This window comes from Ursus maritimus, unplaced genomic scaffold (assembly GCF_017311325.1).
Source record: "Ursus maritimus isolate PB19 unplaced genomic scaffold, ASM1731132v1 scaffold_22, whole genome shotgun sequence".
Taxonomy (NCBI): domain Eukaryota; kingdom Metazoa; phylum Chordata; class Mammalia; order Carnivora; family Ursidae; genus Ursus; species Ursus maritimus.
Window position 1 is genome coordinate 5,477,290 of NW_024424675.1, and position 16,289 is coordinate 5,493,578.

A 16,289-nucleotide genomic window follows, 5' to 3' on the forward strand; every position below is an offset into this window, starting at 1 on the left:
TAAATACCCAGTAGTGCAATGGCTGGGTCATAGGGTAGCTCAATTTTTAACTTTTTAAGGGACCTCCACACTGTTTTCCAGAGTGGCTGTACCAACTTGCATTCCCACCAACAATGTAGGAGGGATCCCCTTTCTCCACATCCTCTCCAGCAATTGTTGTTTCTTGCCTTGTCAATTTTTGCCATTCTAACTAGCGTAAGACTGTTTGACTTCACTTTACACATATCACTGATGGTAAGATACATTTTAAGGATTTAACCAAAAAATTTCAAAGTTTATAAAACCATTATAATTTTTCTGATTGAGGATTAAGATTGTTCTGCACAGTTGCCCTGTGCCTGGTCATTTTTACCATTCTGTACAAGCACGGCAGGATGGAAAGGATGTCAAGCACACAGAATTCTCTCTAAAAGCAGAAGCCCATAAAGAAGACAAATAGCAAAGCTTTGCCGAGAGGTGGGTCCTGATCCCTGGGGCTCTAAGAAATCAGCAAGGTGCCAACAATGTGGTCAATTTTCTCCAAGTCCTTTTTTGTTCTATTTCTGGACCTGTGCTGTGCTCTGGAACAAAGACAGACTGACCAGACACAAAATCATCCAGTGTAGCTACAGAGCTTTGCCATTTATCAAGTACTTCTTTGGGGAATGGGTTTCTCCACTGAATGTTCTCAACTACTCAAGGTACATGAGGCACTTATCACCCTTATTTACAAAGATGACTGAGCCTCAGAGAAAATGAAGCATTCACCCCAAACCACACCATCAGGAATGAGAAACCTAGAACCGTGCTCAATAGCAGAAAGAATATGTCGACAAACGCAAGTCATATGTGTGCCAAATTTTCTAGTATTCACATGAAGAAAATAAAAAAAGAAAAGTGAGGATGATTTTAATAATTCATTTTAATTAAACCAATATATGAAAAGTACTACCACTACCACACATAATCAATATAAAATTATGAATGAGACATTCACATCCCTTTGAACTAAGTTTCACGATCTGGTGGGTCCTTTATACTTAGAGCCCATCTCATTTCCACATTCAAGTGCTCGACTGGCTGCATGGGACCCTTGGCTACCGTGTGGGATGGGGCTGGAAACAGCCTTCTGCCTCCAGGAATGAAAATTTCAGTAGCTATGTGCCTCATATTCTCATCCATAAAATTATTACCTCGGCAATTATACCCTTCCCTGCAAAGAACGTACTGAGAAAGTTGTAGACCGTGTAAAACGCTGAAGACAGTTCAAAAATTGGATTTAAATTTTTTTTAGGTTTTTATTTTTTTTTTAAAGATTTTATTTATTCATTTGACAGAGATAGAGACAGCCAGAGAGAGAGGGAACACAAGCAGGGGGAGTGGGAGAGGAAGAAGCAGGCTCCCAGCGGAGGAGCCTGATGTGGGGCTTGATCCCAGAACGCCAGGATCACGTCCTGAGCTGAAGGCAGACGCTTAACGACTGAGCCACCCAGGCGCCCCAAGTTTTTAATTTTTTTAGTCAGAAAACTATTCAGCCAAGCAACTGAGGAAGTAACTCTGTTAAGGATGGATAGGAGGTTGGGCATACCGATGTACAAGCAACGGTTTCTGTACCTGAGTAGGAAGACTGCCTGGTCAGGGAAGGCCCCACAGAGAGAGATCGTACCCGAGGGAGGTCATCACTGGTTTTGCTTTCTAAGCAGTGTATAGTATTCTATGTATATGTGACCAATGTATAGATATGGAATTAACTTCTGTATATTGATCCTATATCCAGCAATCTGGAAGAACTTTATTAGTTCTAATAATCTATAATAATCTCTTTATTTTTTTTAATTAGAAAATCACAATCTTTGTAAATAAATATATTTTTTGCATTGGATTGCCTCTACTACTTTAGATCTGTTTTTGACTTATTACGATTAGCTACAACCTCAGATAAGATGTTGATCGCAAAAGATAAAGAGAACTCTTGCTTATTCCTGATTTTAAAGAAAAGGCTTTTAATGTTTCTTAACTAATGACCACATATTTATTGTTAAGTTTTGATATTCTTTACCTGCCTATTAGCTCTGCTTTGCAGAGTTCAAGAGAGAAACTGAAAGGGAGGCAGATAGTAGGTGTGAGTTTTTTAATGTTTTTCTGCATCCATTGAGATGATCACTTTTTTTAGCCTTTTTAATATGCTCATAAAGAAAATTACATTAATGCATCTAAACAAATGATGAAACACCTTACACTGATTAAATAATATAAAAATTTTTATTTTAATATAAAAAATCTCTTCTGGTTTTCAATTCTTCCTCAGTCATGTTATCTTTCCTGAAGAATGTCACTTTCATCTGCATTTCCTACTACACTGAGAGTTACTCTTTTTCATTTCTGCCATAGTCTACCTATGTCCTCCTTTCCATGCCTACTACTATTCATTTGTGCTGGCCAGACTTGTCAACAAGTCTGTGTATTTTATTGTGCTTTATAAGGAACCAAAGTCTGGTCTTGGTAATTCTATTGATTATAACTTGGCTTCCTATTTCATTCATTCTACTCTTATTTTTTACTATTTCTTTCCTTCTGATTTGAGTATATTTACTGTTCTTTCCTCCTACTTCTTAAACTGAACAGTTAACATGTTTAATTTTAATATCCCTTTATTCTAACAATAAAATGCAATGTATTATGATATAATGTAACATACTGTACTTTTAACAAGGTTAGAAATGTCTATGATCAAAGAATTTAATCTGTGTGATATCAATTCTGTGACATATTTTGAGACTTGTATTATGGCCTGGTACAAGGTGAATTTTTCTATATGTTCCATTTTATACATTTGAAAACAGTATATATTACACATTGTTGAGAGTAATAGTCTATACATGTCTATCAGATCAAAACTTTGTTCAAATCCTCTATATCCTTTATGATTTATTATTTGATCTGTGAGTTACTAAGAAAATTGTATTATTATTTCTCCATATGATTATAAATGTGTCCTTTTGTCAGTTTCTTTTTTTTTTTTAAGATTTTATTTATTTATTCGACAGAAGAGAGAGACAGCCAGCGAGAGAGGGAACACAAGCCGGGGGAGTGGGAGAGGAAGAAGCAGGCTCCTAGCAGAGGAGCCTGATGTGGGGCTTGATCCCATAACGCCGGGATCACGCCCTTAGCCGAAAGCAGACGCTTAACCGCTGTGCCACCCAGGCGCCCCCTTTTGTCAGTTTCTTCTTAAAAAACCATCAGTTTTGTTTTATGCTATTTTGAGACTATGTTATTAAGTGCTTAGAAGTTTAGAATTATTCTATCTTCCCAGTTAACTGTATCACTTACCATTAAATACTCCTTATCCCAAGTCATAATTTCTGCCTTTAAATCTACTTGATTGGATAATAATATCCAATCTTATCCAACCCAATGGTGTCTTTTAGGTGGTATTTGCCTTCATGTTTTCCCGTCCTTTCAATTTCAACCATCTGTGCCTTTATGTTGAAGATATGTTCCCTAGGGAAAACAGCATAAAGATGAAATTTTTTTAACCCAGTCTAGCAATCTGTCATGAATTTGGTCCATCTTCATTTATTATTGTTCATATATTTGAATTTATTTCTACCATCTCATTTGGTATCTTCTGTTTATACTTCATCTCTCCTTCTACTTGTTCTTTTCTCCCCTCTTTGGACTGACTGGGTTTTATGTACTGATTTTCTCCTCTACTGGTCAGGAAATCATATACCCTATTCATAGTATTTTGGTAATTCCCCATAACTTTTAACAAACACATTTAACGTACTAAAATTAAGTTGTAATTAATACATCACTGTCTTCAGCAAAAGTACAAAAAGTTAAAATGCTTTACTGATCACCTGCCCAAACTGATCATGCACTTACATAGTCAATATTGCTTTATACAATCTAAAATATGTTCAAATATATGTTTCATATGTATGTGAATATATATTAAATACATGCATATGTGTTTATCCATATATGTATCCGTATACATGTATACAGATCCATATATATGAAAGACTACAATTATATGAAAATCTGCAGGGTTTAATTCTACTTACAACATGAGAGAAAATTGTGACGCTTCTTCTAGGAATCCCAGGGTGATTACCAGCGTGGGACCCATTATTATGTTAATTTCTTGGCATGGAGCTCCAGGACCATGAAAATAGTATAAAGGAGACTCCCATACCCACTTGGGGCACTATCCATAGTAAGAGATCTTTGCAGAAGACTTGTCCCAGCCCCAACCAGAGCCCAGCTCAAAAGAGACAAACTTCCTAGCATTTTCTTTTGTGGGGAGCAGATTTAGTGTATGGTCCCCCTTTTACTGATCAAAGGGTTTCTCTTTCATGTCAGGTCTCAGATCACTTCCCCAATCCATTTATACCCCTTGGTCTATTGTCCCTGTGTATTCACTGAAGTCACATCCTTTGCTTACTGAAATGGACAAATGCCACCAGGGAGATGAAGCAGGCAGGGCCAGCATGCTCCTTGGGTATGCAGCTTTCCCCTTATTCACAGCTGCTGCAAGGTCTCTTACTTCCTAGTAAGTGCAGCTCTGCTATGATACTACTCAGCATTTCCTGTTGTTTCAGATCAAGAAGATTTTCAGGTTACCTTCTCTTCTGGACATCTCTGGATATCACACAGCAGTCATAATGACCCTTTCAAAAGGCTTATCTGGGCATGTCATTCCCTTCCTGCTTAAAACCCTTTAAAGACTCCCCTTGGCTCTGAAGATAGACACCTGATTTTTCCCCCCAGCTTTATTGAGATATAACTGACTTATAACATTGTGGAAGTTTAAAGTTCACAATGTAATGATTTGCTACTAGTACGTATTACAAAACGCTTCCCACACAACATTAATTAATAACTCCATCAACTCCCATAATTACTGTATGTACCTGGGTGGTGAGAACATTTCAGATCTACTCTCAGAGCGACTTCTGAGTATGTAATACAGGATTGTAACGTATAGTCACCATGCTGTGCATCAGATCCCCAGAACTTACTTATAACTGGACGTCTGTACCCTGTGACCAACATCTCCCAATGCCCCCTCCCCCAGCCCGTCGACCACCATTCTACTCCTCATTTCTCTGAGCTTTTTTTAGATTCCACATGTGAGATCATACAGTGTCTGTCTTTCTTTTATTTCATGTAGCCTAGGGCCTCAAGGTCCATCTATGCAGACACCTGAATTTGTACTGCCACTTAGCATCAGCCTGCCCCTGCCTCCTCCCACCCCCAGCTCATCCCTCATCACTCTGCTCCCACTCACATCACCACAGCACGTGGGTCTTTCCCGCCCAGTCTCGCTAATGCACCATGCCACCAACCACCTCCAGGACTTGAAAGACACTAGGTTCCTCCCCTGATAAACTCACACCCTCCACGTCGTCGCCTTCGTGTATTTAGTGCCTGTTCACCCCTCAGTGCTCTCAGGGATCGTGTCCTCCAAGGAGGCTTGTCTGGCCCTGAAGGCTAATTTAGGGTTTCCCATTACAGGCTCTTACAGCACTTTCCTCCAGCACTTATCTCAGCTTATAATCATACACTTAGTAGTGTGAGCATCTAATTGACATCTGTCTTTTCTGCAGACTGAGAAGCACTGGACCCCTAACAGCTGCGTCAGGGCCTGGCTCATGGCATTCACTTTTAAGGCACTAAAGGGATACTGACTGAATTCAGATAACGTCAAAGCTGTGGCAACAACTCAGTGATGCAGGAATGAAGGCCTGGATGATGGTGCAACAATGGAATAAAAGAAAATGTCCAATGAGAGAGGTCCTGAGAAGAACAAACTGACAGTATTTGGTAAGTGGCTGGGAGAATAAGTTCAAAAAGGAGCTACATTTCTTTCTTTTTTTTTTTAAGAGCTACATTTCATTTGAAGGAATTCGATTACTTGCATTTCAAACATACTGAGTATGATGTATAAGAATATTCAGATGGAAACATCCAGGAGCAGGTGGAAATGCTGGTACAGTGTTCTGGAGCAGAATGAAGATCATTACCATCTGAATCCAAATGAGATCTCATTCTCTGCACGAGGATGCAACGTCCGTGGGGAGGTGGCTGGAAACAAGGAGTACAGTGCCTATGGGGGCATCCCAGGAACAAAGGGAAAGGGGGCAGAAGGGGGGCCAGTGGAAGACAGAGATAACCCCAGCAATGGAAAACAGGGACTATAGAGGGTCCAGAAAAGAAGGGACAGGCTTCCAATAGGAGAGGTGAGTCAGCCATGTCAAGGGCTGCCAAAGGGTCATGAAGGAATATCTTCACAATAAACCGGAAGAAGCTATGAAAGTTAATCCTGCTATAAATTCCCTAGTCTTTCCATTTTTCATAACAACTACACACCTTTTCAGAATAAACTTCAGAAAGGCAAACAAGATAGAAGAAACATCTAGGATTTTAGATCCTTTGGAACTGTGAGAAATATCAGCTTCCATTAAATTACACTAAAAGTTTTCTGATCTTAAAAATTAACGCATGCAGAAATTCCCAAGTATTTTTTTTCAGGAATTGGGTTCTGAAATTATCTAGATGCTTCTACAAATGTCCTCTTCCCCTACCTCCCATTCCCCCTGACCCTGCAATAGCTGTGCTCTGGAATATTCTATGTTGTCTGAGCCAATTCATTTCAGGTTCATAGATTCACTGTTTCCATGCTACTCATATACCCAGTATCTTATAAATCATATACATAATTCCTGTAAATCATACTTTCTACTCATTAATATAGGTCCTGGGAAACTACACAGGCTAAGGTCAGTAATTCTCTTCCAAAATAACTCTTGAAGTTGTTTGGAAAGTAGTAAGCTTGGCTTTAGTATCACAAAAACAACCATAATGCATTCAAAAATTAAAAAAAAAAAAAACTTTTATTATTGGTACCCGTATATCAAAAAAGAGAAAAAAAGGCACTTTTGGAGCAAGTTTAATGCTTACAACACTGGACTTTCTTAAGAAGAGTATAGTGAAAAACCTGCACTTCAACAGAAAACCAAGCATTATCTAGAACACACCTTTCCAAGTTGTCTCTCACTTTTCGTGGCCCTTGAGCTACTTTACCATTCCGTAAATTGTCAGTGATGCATAATAACTATTATCTATATATGCAAATTGACTTCTCTCCCCTACTGTGGAAGAAACCAATTTTGCCTCTATTTACATATTCATTTCAACATTCCTGATCTATAAAGGTGTCTGTTCTTTGGATTCCCCTTTAAAATATTCCTCACATCTTACCAGTTTCCTCCTCCATGAATTAAATAAAATCTTTAACATATGTTCATTTTCTATCTGTATGAGAGTTGAGGTTTACCATTTCTGAAAATCATTCAACAAGGAGTGAGGGAACTTGCCCCATGAATTTAGCGAGAAAACCAAAAACTGACCTTGTCCTTTGAAAACATGGAAACATGTAGAAAATGTCAGCTGCAATCCCAGCTGCCTGCAGTATAGTCCTGGGAAAAGAGTGAAGAATTGCTCCTTCCCACAGCCCAGACCTCTACTGTCCAAACCCCAATCTATATGGGCCATCTCAAACACAATGCCAGCAAAACTGATCTCATCCCACACCGTCTGTTGAATCAACTGTTGAGGAATGAAGGAAGTAAGGAAGGAAGGAATGAAGGTGAAACACCTATAAGAACTGGGGTTTTTATTTACTCCCATCGGGGCCTGGCACCCCCCCACCCTCCCCATGTAAATAAATCTTTGTCTTGGATCTGGGTCTCCAGTACACCCGTTCACAACCCCGCAGCCTACCTCCCCTCCTCCGCCTTTTCCAGGAAACCCTTTTGAGTCTCAAAACTTACAACTCACTATTGAGATGAAAGTCCACGGTGGGGAATCTGATAACATCAAGGCACAGAGAGATATGCTTAAGCCAATCACTTTTTCCAAAGCACCAGTCTAGAGACCCTGAAGGTGTAACTGGGTCAATCAGAGGAAGCCTTTCAGCCCTTGCCGCCTGATGGGATCAAGTTCACTTATTATTCAGCATTTCTACAGCCCCGGACATTCATTTCTCAGCACCCTTTTGCCAGAGAGACAAAAGGCAGCCATTCTGCAGTAAAATGACCCCCACTGTCTGGGGATGTTGATTCACCATTCTTCGCAATTGCCCTGAATGAGAGCTAAGTGTGCCAAAAGCTCTGAATTCGGAGCCACCATTACAAGTCTGGAAGGAGCATCTTGGCCAAGAAGGGACAGAGCTCAAAATGCCAGTATGTCTCCACAAACTACCAACACAGACCAATGGAAGTGCTACTTTTAAATCACCGTTACTTGTCAATACCAGCCCAAGGACCCCCTCCCCCCCACTCCCCGGCAGGGATGCTCAGGAAATCTACCTAGAAGCACATTTTCGTTTTTTTGGAATTCGGACCTGGCCTGCCTGCCTCCATCCCAGTGAGACCAGGAGAGATTTTCCTGACCAACTCCACCTCAAGAATGGAGAAATGGAGAGATGGAGTGGCCTGAAGAGCCAGACCATTCTGAGAAACGGTCCCCAGCCTGAGTGGGCACAGCACAGAGGTAGGTGGTGGGGACCAACAGCACAGAGCTGTGCATGTGCTGAGAATGAAAGGAGCTTCCAAGCCCCACTTGGCACCTGCATGGATGCTGGTGTCCCAGAACACACAGACAAGGCGAGAACGCACAGGCTGAGCAAATACACCAATAAAAAAAAATCAACTCTTGACAGTCTCAAACAGGAACACCTCCCCAAACATCTGGAGCCCCCCAAACCCTCTCTGATTCTCACAGACACATCTCTGAAGCCCAGTTTTGTTCACTTACATGGTCTTCTTGGATCCAACCACGTAAAACTATTTGCTTTGCCAAAACCTGCTGCAAGATCCCTGCAGGGCCACACAGACCTGCCCAACTGGCATAATCCAAAGTGGTAGGTCCAGAGGGGGCCTGTTCCCAGGGAGGGGGTTGGGAGAGGTGATGGCCCTAAGACAGGGACCTTGGGAACAAGTCCCCATGCACCTGGGCATTCCTTGCTGGCTGTTACCACTTTTCCTGGAAAAGCAGAGCACAGATCAAGGAGCAAGCCCAAACAGGTTCAAACTGAACCGAGACGGGATGGCCGCCAAATGTGACCTTTTACCAACTTCTCCCCTCACTTCAAATGCTTAAAAAAACACCAAGAGGTGGAGACTTAACGCGTAAATGAAACATACGCACCTTCCTGGGACTCCACCAAACATACGATGTATGCCCACTGCGCCTGTGTGCCCACCTTCCTGGGACTTCCCTACATGCTTACGCATCATTCCTTTCCCACCTCAGGCCATTTAACACTTTCCCTGGCTATCATTCAGAGAGCCAGTCTGATCCCATTGTCCTGACTGTGTCTCCCTTCAGCTGCAGCTGTTGCCCCAATAAAGCCTTGCCTGTGCCTTTACATTTGGGGTCCAGCCTCATTTCTACCATCACTGGGTCCAAGGACCCAGGCCCAGTAGCAGCCCATCACTGGCCAGGCCCATGGGCCATGTGCTGCTTACTTGCTGGTGCCCACCCAGGTCCCCTGCACCTAGCAGGCACAACCCCAGCGGCTGTGAACACTGGTTGTTAATGGTGTTCACCTGCCCCCTTCTCCAAGGCAGCTGCCTTGCCTGGCAGGTCACCTTCCCCTCCCATGCCAGAGGCAGCCAAGGGCCAGTGAATGGCTGACTCTGCCCCAGACAGGATCAACTCTGGGATGTGGCTATGCTCTGGGGCTCCCTGTGGGATCAGCGAGCCCCAGCAGAGACTCTATCCCAGCTTAGCCTTCACCCCCAGCCTATCCTGCTTTATCCTGCTTCCATCCTTCAATAACTCACTTGCCCAAGAACCAGGCTCTGCTGACCAGAGACAGTGGACACCCCGCAGAAGGAGGTCTATGACTCCATACTCATTTACTCCTTCCCAAGAAAGATGAGTTACTGCAGGCAGCCACCTACGCTGGCTTTCCTCGCCTCCCCGGGCCTGTCTGCACATCTGCATGCACGTAGTTCAGCCCACCCTGAACAGTGTCACCGTCCCTGGAGCTCCCAGCAACCCAGAATGGGGAGAGCACTGGAAACAGTCTGCTCTCACAGTGCAAACTCACACTGCAGAGCCCGCCCTCACCTCTCAGTAGGACGAGGTGGTACTGAGGATCTGCACGCTGTGTCAGAAGAATGGAACCCTCATATCTACTCCAATGTGATGGCTAACGGAAATGCCGCCAGCCTCTGCTCTCAGCTGCACTTATGTAAACTCCGGTGGCAGCCCATGTACTGCAGGGTGATTGAAAGTCCCCCAAACTAGTCAGTCACATGGGTCTTTGATGATTTTCAGGGGAAAATGAACAGACTGGTGCTTTATTAATATGGCTTTATGAGTCAACAAATCTAAGACTTCGTATGGGTGGAAGAAAATAATAATAGGAGGTACCGAAACTACCATCTTCGCACCTCGTTAAAGTGGCTGTCTCTATTAGTCCTCAGGGGACAGAGAGAAGATGGAGATGAGGATGGTCCCAAGTCATTCTTCTCCCACATCAGTACCCTGCCATGCCCAAAGAGCAGGCCACAGAACTGAGAGGGGTGGCCGCCCCACCCTGAGCTTTGTGGTGGTCAAGGAGAGAGGGCCGCGCAGGGTCAGAGGGCAGAGAGGAGCCGGTGATGGCGACATACAACCCTGCGAGGACCACTCGGTCACCTGCCTTTGCTTAGCATGTTCACTTCCAGCCAGGCTGGCACCGCTCCCCAGGACACCTCTTTGTGTCTAGGGCCACTGGACTTGTGGCACGGCTGACCACGGCCCCCTGGGTTGTATCCAGTCAGCTTCTGCACAGACGCCTTCAGCACAGTGGCTCTCAGGAGGCACTGCCACCGCGACAGAGACCCTCGGGGTCCCCAGGCTGGCCGGAGGAGCCTGAGGTCTGCCCAAGAGCTGGGTCTCTGCAGAGGTCCCTGGGCATGCCTCTACTCCACTCTCCCAAACAGGTGCCCTGAGGAGGGCTGGGGACAGCAGCCAGATGGGTGTCCAGATCCTTGGCCCTTCACTCGAAGCCATGGGTTCTGGGGCCAGACCCAAGCTGGAGGAGGAAGCTGGGGGTGCGATCCCCAGTCGCAGGAGGCGCTGGCTAGAAAGGCAATGCACTATATAGAGAATGCACTGCCTTATTTTCATCTGTGGGTCTCTGGGTGGCTTCTGCCGCCGGCCTGCTACACACAGGCTGGCCATATCACGAATGTGCAAGAACAGCAGGAGAGCAAGAGCGGGGCTGTCTCATACAGGCCTGGCCTCAGGCACAGTCATTTTGGGAAGGCTGGTTCTTACTATTTTTTTTTTTTTCTTAAATAAGCTTTTCTCTAAAGAGCTCCAGTTATTGTGATCACACTTTCTCCAATATAATTAACACTTTTCTCCACGCTATGTTTCCCCTGACTGCATTACTACCTTAGGAACTGGTCCTCCCACGTGCAAGGGGTGTGTGTGTGAGAATATGTGAGTGGCAGGGGCAGGCGGGGCAGGGATGGGGATACAACTGCTTTTTGGAAATGTTCTGAGAGGAGAGAAGAAGAGAAGTCCATGAAGAAGAGGGGAAGAAGAAGGAGGAAATGCAAAGGAGGGTCAAAAATGTTAATAATTGTTGTTTCAGCTCAGAGACAGCAAGACATGTGCCTGTCTGGCCACCTCTTGCCTGCAGGGACCCCGACACCAAACAAGGGTAAAGATGCCATGATGTCAGCAACTTCTCCATCCCAAAGGTTTTGACTCTCTCTTGGCTATGGTTTGCCCATGAAAACTTTCCATCCAGCCACATGTGACCATGAAGCTTAAACTCAATTATCCACTTTGCTTTAAAATCCAAGTTATACTTTAAGTAAGGACACCCACTTTGGAAAACTACTTACTAGGACAGACCTGCAAAAGCCAAACATAGGCACATCCCAAGACCCAGTGATTCCACACTAGGGTATAGACCTCATCGAAGTGTGCACACATGACCACGGAAAGGCAGGTTTGAGAATGCACAGCATTAGTGAGCAATCTACAGCCAATTAAAATGACATGGATGGATCTCACAAGCATATATTCAGCAAAAGAATATATACACAGGTTACACTGAAGTAACATACAAAAACAGGCAAAACTAATCTATGCCGTTAGAAGCTGGGACAGTGGTCAGTCTTGGGGGACAGGAAGGACCACAAGGGGGCTTCCGGGTGCTGGCCCTGCTCTGCTTCTTGATCTGACAGCTGCTGTTCGTTTGTGAAAATTCATCGAGCTAAACACTTGTGATAGATAGGCTTTTCTCCATGTGTATATATGTATGTGCATACATTAAACCTCCAAATGAGTTTTTAAAAGTAACCACATGAATCCTATTCTCTCTGCAATGAAACCATCCCTGTCATTTCCTACTTCCGTTGAATACAGAAAAGTCAACAGGAAAACGTCAGAGGAGCTCAGGCTCTGGAAGTCCATCAACGCAAGCAAGACGCAGGCTCCAGCTTACATCAGAAGCCGAGGTGAGGCTGAGAGGGAGAGTTGCCGGTGAGATTTGGTGAGAACGGGACTAAATCAGAGTCCCGTGGGACAGCTGCCTGAGTCACATCTCTCCGCTCTACCAATTTTCCTCTCACTGGGGGCTAATCACAATCTGTCTGAATCCAGCCACACATGGACGCTCAGGTTGTCAACATCTCATTCAAATGTGTGTACCGATGCGACACAGAACCAGAGGTCAGGGTTCTGCACGAGGAAAGCATTGTACAGGACTGCATCTGCAGCCCAAATTCCAGCCTGATCGTGCCAATTTTCAGTTGCCTTGCAGACCCCAGAGCCAGGCTGAGCTTGCACAGGACACGAGCAGATGCTGAACCCTGGAGAGCACAGATTCCCGTGACTTTACAGGGACCCCATGCCAGGCCTTCTTGTAAGGTAATTTCTCATGAAATCCCTTTCCAGGATGACTGCTGCAGACGGTAAAGTGGGCAAAGGCAGGAGAGGGGCAGACGGTGCTGCTGGCTAACCAAATCCTGACCGCTCCATCCACCCAACCCCCCACACCGGGCCAGCAGCAGAGGGCACGCTGGGTCCCAGTGCTATCACGCCACCCCCTTCCACCTCAGAAAGAGCTCTGCTTTGGGAGCGAAAGGAACACGAATGAGCAGCTGCAGCTTCTGAAACCTGGAGGGTCTCTCAATTCAAAATGTAAAGGCTCCTCCTGAGAAGGAGGAACAACATGATCACTGCCAAATGTGTTTAGGAGGACTGAGCTCATCCAACATGCGTTGTGTGGCCCTAACTCCTCATTACCATCATTTATAGGCCAAGCACTATAAAGTAGAACTAATCTTACTTTTTCAAGTTAATTGTAGGATTTGGAAGTATCTGAAGTCTGGGCAGTTCCCTGGGGAACAGCAGCCTATGGAAGAAGAGGGGAAACTCTACCAGCTCAACTGTTAAAAAAAGAAAAAGTCAGATTTATAAATTTGGGGTCAGTGAGCTGTAAACGTCCACTATCCCCAAAGGACCCCGCCCTCCTTTTCCAGACACACATCCCTGTCTGCCTGTCACATCTGCTGGCCTCTCAATATGGTCACTGATGCTCATTTTGAGGGGTTTTTTTCTTATCTAAAAACGTTGTGGGGGTGGAATAGAGCAATGTATAGGGAACTACAGGCCAGCCTTTTGCTTCTCTGGGGAGTAAGCTAGACTCCAAGCACCTGCGGGCATGAGCTGCTCACTTCCCCTAAGTTGTTTCGTCCTCTTAACCCTCATTATCAACACCTATGCCCGCCCGCAAAGTCACAACACTCTCCTGAGTCATAGCAGACGCCTGGCTCCCTGCACCCTGTCATAAGGAAACCAAGGAGCTTTTCTGCAGCACTCTCTTCACATGAGCCACGACGGTGCTCCTGAACATCCATGCTCGTCTGGAGCCTGGATCAGCTTCTCCAAGGAACAGGACCCCGAAATAACTTGTACTCTGTTCAAGGTCAACAGGCCACGGAAGAGAGGCAATTTCATGTGAAGTCAATGAGGCAATGCTTTTTCCATCTGCGTACGGGAATTCATTCATCCATCCATCCATTCATTCATTCGTGTACTCATTCACTCAAAAGTTAGTAAGCTCCTCTCTGCAGAGCAACTCACTACATGCTGCCAGCACCTGAGATCCAGAGCGTACCCAAGGGGACACCGAAGGTGAGTGATGGATGTGGTGATCCCACTGCTTGGCATCACCAAGGCGCATGCACAGGAGCTGTGTGTTAGAACGTTCACCTCCAGCACTTTCTGTGATGGGGAAAACAATGAAAACACCTCCAATGTCCAACAGAACGGGGAAAGCTAAAAAGCAAAATCATCTCTGATACACCCATGTGAATGAGACAGTGAGGAAAACAAACACAAGAGAAAGTCATACAGGGTAACATGGGCTGTAGAGGTAGTCAGAGGCTTGAACAGGCTGGTGGGGCAACCAGAGATTACCAATGGCAGGAAGCTGTTACCATCCCTAGGGTGGGAAGGGCAACAGGGAGACAGGGTGTTACTAGGGAGCCAGGGCTTTCAGGAGCCAGGCCATGAAAGCCTGAATGCAGTCATGGAGACAGGCTGCCTGAAGCAGGGTGGGAGGGGAAGAAAGAGAAGGGGAAGGAGATGCTCTTCTTTCTCTCCCCATCCTGTACTCCCGTTGGTCTAAGTGCCTAGAATACAAAGGGCCACAGAGCTGGGGAAAGTATCTCCCTGTGATAAAAGAAGAGCAGGGGAGGGGTAAGAAATGCATCTGAGGGTGCACAGGATATCCTGCAATACTATTCTGGCATTGAAAAGAAGGAGGTGGATCAATTTCTAGCATACATTGTTGAATGAGATTAAGCAGGATAAACCAGACAAGTGGCTCCTGGACAGGGCTGTAAGTATTGGGGACAGAGGCAGGGTACTCAAAGAGGACGTGAGTGCTATGTCATGTCTTCAATTTTCATAAACAGGAAGTAATCCATGAATTACTTTGGTAATAACAACTAATTTGAAAAGGTGAATGCATGAGCCACCTCTGGTGTGTGTTGCATCCCAACCCTGCCAGCCAGAGCTGCTGTCCCCTTCCTAAAACTCCTACAGCTCTTTTTAGGGCACTCCACATGGGCAGGTAAGCCTAGGGTACCAAGGGCAATGATGCCACTCTTTAAGGAAAGGGCATCCTCCTTTCTACCGCCAAGAAGTTCTGCATTTCCCTCTCAACATCCACAGGTGCTCAACAGAGCAGCCCAAGCTTCCCGAACACAGAAAGGTCTCTCTCTTGGCATTTCAGATAAAGCCTATTAGGTCTGTTGGAAGCAGAGTCACTCCAGGAGCAGACCATATGCTCGGGATATGTTCGCATGCGTAGGGCAAAATCATAGCACTTGTCTGCCGCCCTGGCTTGTAGATGATTCTCAACCTTCTTTCACATGCAATTAAGAGACCTTGTTAGAACAAAGTTTCCTGGCTCCCATCCCCAAAGATTCTGATTCAGGAGGCTGGGGTGGGGCCTGACTCTGCGTGCCTAGCAAGCTCACAGGGGGTTGATACTGACGTTACAGATCCGAGGATTTTGCTTTGAACACGAGTGGCTTCTACTACAAGCAAAAATTTATGACCGGCCGAAGAAATCCATCGAGCTGGGCAATCTCAATGGCTCTGTGAAACCAACAGAAAATCACATTTATAAGAGTAATTCCATGAAATAAAAATGAATAATGATTCGGAGCATGCTCACAAGCAAAACTATATTGCTCTGGCTGTAAATTAGCCTTAGAAGGAAGCAGATCTCCAACTTCCAGGAGGCTAGCGATTTAAAATTACTGATAAAACTGGGGAGTTTTAGTGTTTTCTAATGAAAGATAGCATAGCGCAAAGGCGCACATTTTACAGATGGGAAAGGGAGAATACACGTGCACATGCAGCTTACTTCCAGGAGTGAGACTTGAACCCTTGTCTCTAGACTTACTGTCCAGTACTCCTGTTCCAGACAGGATAGGCCAAGTTTCCTACCCACGAATGTTTTCATGGCAGAAACTATAAAGATACAGGAGATCAGGAAGTTTTATCATCCTTCATGGCGGAACAATACAGATCAGTCCTGTACAATATCAACATAAAAGATTTCATTCCTGGTGTCTCCTAAAATAAACCCTCATTCTGCCACAATGTTCATCAAAAGACACTGCTCCCAGGCAAGCATTCATTCCTCTTATCTTCCCTTCTTCCTTCTCTCCTCCCTACTCTCCTTCCCAGTGAACTCAGAAAACAATGAA

The 16,289-nt window shown here is 44.8% G+C and overlaps 1 protein-coding gene across 4 annotated transcripts in view; it reads right to left on the reverse strand.

Annotated features, from left to right (window-relative positions):
* The window catches only part of SLC24A3 (solute carrier family 24 member 3), a 472,778-nt gene that overhangs the window by 437,126 nt on the left and 19,363 nt on the right, over positions 1-16,289 (reverse strand). The window lies entirely within an intron of this gene.